We start from the raw sequence: 4,199 nt of genomic DNA, 5'->3' as shown, positions 1-4,199 counted from the left end.
AAATATCCATTCATTATATCCATTCATTGAGTTTATATTACTAATTTATGTAAGCATCAAAGAATAACGTACAATATAAAATGCAGATGCAGTGAAAACTCTAATACCAGGTCTAATTTGCGTATTTTACATTACTGTTAAATTCTAATCACATTTCTCTCCCTTTAAGACAAATATTTTTTTTGGTTAAATAAATTTAATAGGAAGTTAATTAATAAGAACTTAAAAATCAAAATATTTACAAATAAAATAAAAATAAATATTCAATCCACAAACCATCAAATATAAAAATTAAAAAAGTATAGAATAAATGAATTGGGTTAGGTTAACTAAATTTTAAAAATTTTAACTCATCACTAATATCTTTTCTTAGGTTTTTTAAGACATTATAATTTTTAATATTTATATTATATAATTCTGATGAGTTAAATCAAGTCAAATAATATAAATACTATAAATAAATCAGTTTTCCTAGCACCTCAAAATATGGATGCAAGCCCCACATGACATCGAGTGAGGAAACCAAATATTAAACGAACTATTGAATGGAGGATCCTCTTTGCACATGAAATACAAAGTAAGGAGACTCAATTCATCAAATAAATAATAAAAAGGAGTCGACGAGTGAAACAATCATATCACAGGTATTAATTAATCTATTTATCAAAAGTAGAGGGACTGACTTATAATTTACTCAAGCAAATAGGGGGTGCTCGGGGCCGTAGGTGAAGCCATCATTGTCACATTGGAAGTCAAGAAGGCTAATCCATGTTGCGTTTTAAATGGTGGTACAACCGTATTTAAGAAAAATAAATAAATAAATTATAATTTAATTTAATTTTTTTATATTTTAAAATTATTTTTATATGTTAACATCCAAAAATAAATTTAAAAAATAAAAAATATATTATTTTAATTTATCTATAAATAAAAAACAATTTTAATATGCATGACAAACACTACCTTGATAGCCCCCATCCCTGGACTTTGAATTAAACTCTTAAAAAAAAAGATGACACTCCTCACCTAAAGTCATTGAATTTATTATAATATAGGACTCTTGTCATCGTTAACATTTTTCTTCTTGGGCATGCAAATTTTGACGGCTTGGGGCGGGCTTGGGGCGGGCTATGTTCTTTGTTCAACACAAACAAGGTGTAACATGCCATTTTCAAAATATTCAATGATAAAGGAAACGTTTGGAAATACAGCTAAATTTATATTTAAAAAAAAATTAATTTTTTTATGTATTTCAAATTATTTTGATACATTGATTTCAAAAATAAATTTTATAATATAAAAAAAATATTATTTTAATATATTTTAATATGAAAAACAATTTAAAAAATAACTACAACCATAATTTCCTCTTGATTTATATGTAAAATTTTATAATCAATGATTAGATTTGAATCAATAGCAAGTTTTTGTTCAAATTTCTTGTAGTTCTATCTACCACAAGAATTGTTTTCTAATAGAACTAAAATAAAATATTTTTTTTCTTCTTGTTTTACTTGGAGGCACATTAATGGACAGCCCTCCTCTCATTTCTGCATTGTTATCTCATCTGTGCTGTATTTAAGCTGTATCAGCATGTTTCAAATGTTAAGGTTTCAACTTCTGATTAAAGACAAGAAAAGAGCTGTTATTCATTAAAGTAATAAGTTTTTTATTTCTTTATTTAAAAAAAAAATTAAAATTTTTTTATCTTAATTTTTTAAATTTTTTTGATACGTGATAAGTTGATATAAAAAATGATTTAAAAAATATTATTTTAATATATGATTAAATAAAAAATATTTTAAACTTATATTTTAAGAACGACATTGAAGACCATTAAAAAGTAAAAACCGACGCTCAGCACCACCACTCTGACCTTGGGAGTGTATTAGGTTGGATTGGTATTGGGCTTTTCTTGAATAGCCTGCACTGCTAAAGCCCAACACAACACAATAGTTTAGATCAAGTAGGCCTCATAGTCCAGTAGAATTCCTTGCCTTCCCTCACAAACCCACTTCATCGTCTGCTTTGCATCAGATTGCAAACAACGGAAAATATCTCCTGTTCTTATTTATTTTTAGTTAAACTTTTAGAATCATTATTCAGAGAATTTTTAAATTCTTTAAATATACCATGCTAATATAAAAGATACGTCCTTATAATCTTTAATATTTATTTTTATGGTTCAACTGTGGTTGTAAGAAGTTTTACATTTTTTAATTTCAAATTAATTTTTTTGTGTTTTTGAGTCATTTTGGTATATTAATATCAATTATAAATTTTTAAATAAAAATATTATTTTAATATATTTTAAATAAAAAATTAAAAAGTGATCTGTCCCGTAATTTCAACCACAACTTGATTAACTCAAAGTTGTTTTGAAAAATATCTTTACTATAAAAAAAATGAAAAAGATGAATAATTTGTTGTACCCCGGCACAGTGAAGTTGACTTTGGTGATCATTATTGCCTTTAATACTTCCTCCATCATAAATTGTTCGGCATACTAATATTATCCGATTTCGCTCCTCTTGCAAATTAGGAGTAACAGATTTATCTTGTTACATAAATTCAGATAATTAATTTTAAAATAACATGATAGATTATGTTATTCATAATTTAAAGAGAGCCAAATCTAATACTATCACTTCATTCAGAGATAATATCATGAACATAACACCTATCGATAAAATACAGTAATGTGTGTAAGATGATGTGTGAGTTGTACAAGATTTTGTCTATATATATATATAATGTATGGATGAGAAGAGGAGTACCGTGATCTTTGGAATTGCATTTCAAATGGTATTTTATGAGATATTATTTTTTTATATTTTTAGATTGCTTTGATGTATTAATATTAAAAATAACTTTTAAAAAATAAAAAAAATATTTTAATATATTTTCAATAAAAAAAATTAAAAAACAAACCTTACTAAACTCTCATATATTTCTTTACTTGCTGCCTATTAAATTAATCGAAGCATGCCGTGCAAAGCAGGCTATTTCTTTCTTACCTAACGCGAGGATTTCATTCTACATTCTTAAAATGGCACCTTTGTCTTTATAAAACAATAAAATAGAAGGGTAATATTGCCATGCCTGCTCTGCACAGGCTCAAATAATTGGTCAGCATCTCAATAATTGCACAAATTATTGGTTGTTTTGTGGGCAAGTTTGGGAATGTTAAGACATATGCGAATCAATTAGTGGATGTTAACTAAATTGGTTTGATTACGAGATGAGCTAGTTAATGGCATGGTCTTGCATCAAATTTACAATTTTTTGATGATCATGGGAGGGGATTGAACTAATTCTTCTGTTGTTAAAGAAAAAAATTATATTTTCTTTCTATTTTGCAAAAGCATAGTCATAAGACTTGAAAAGAAAAGGAAAAAGAAAAAAAAGTTAATAACAACATATGTTACCGGTTCAGGTAGATTTTAATTTGACATCAAATTTAAAAAATAATAAAAGAAAAGGTACGAAGAGGATCGATCCAATTGATAGGCTTTTATTTTGTTAATCACAATTTAACAAAACTTGTAATTTTTTTTTAAAAAAAGTAACAATAAACACAGGTGAGATTGTCAAAACTTGAGGCAAAATCATGCAAATAGGATATCTAATAGAAGGCAAAATAGGAAAAAAGACAAAGCTTAAGTTTAAAAATAGATGAATTTGAAGAACAAGATAAAAAAAAAAACAATCTAAAAAAACAATCTAAAAAATATTCTACATTACTATTAAGTTTGTGGGTTTTACAGTTAATTTATGATTGGTGTAGTTGTGATTAAATTATTTTTTAGAATTAGTTTGAAATTAAGGTTTGTTGATTAAGTTTGTGGGTTTTACGGTTAATTTAAGATTGGTGTAGTTGTGATTAAATTATTTTTTAGAATTAGTTTGAAATTAGGGTTTGTTGAATTTTCTTAAAATTAACTATGCATTTATGCAATTATGATTGATTTTATATAATTAAGCATAAAAATACATGAATTAGGTTATATCTTGATCAATTGTACGTTGTGTTGAATGTTTGGATAAATTGTTGAATTTGGAGATCTTGTTTGAATTTGTTAAAATTAGCTATAAATTTATGTAATTATATGTTGATTTCATGCAACTCGATGGAGAGGTGGAGTACGAGCTTGCTGACACTTTTGTATTGCGGTTGCTAAATAAACATGGATTAAATG

Source organism: Populus euphratica, unplaced genomic scaffold (genome assembly GCF_000495115.2).
Source record: "Populus euphratica unplaced genomic scaffold, PopEup_1.0 scaffold2.1, whole genome shotgun sequence".
Taxonomy (NCBI): Eukaryota; Viridiplantae; Streptophyta; class Magnoliopsida; order Malpighiales; family Salicaceae; genus Populus; species Populus euphratica.
This window is presented reverse-complemented; position numbering follows the sequence as displayed.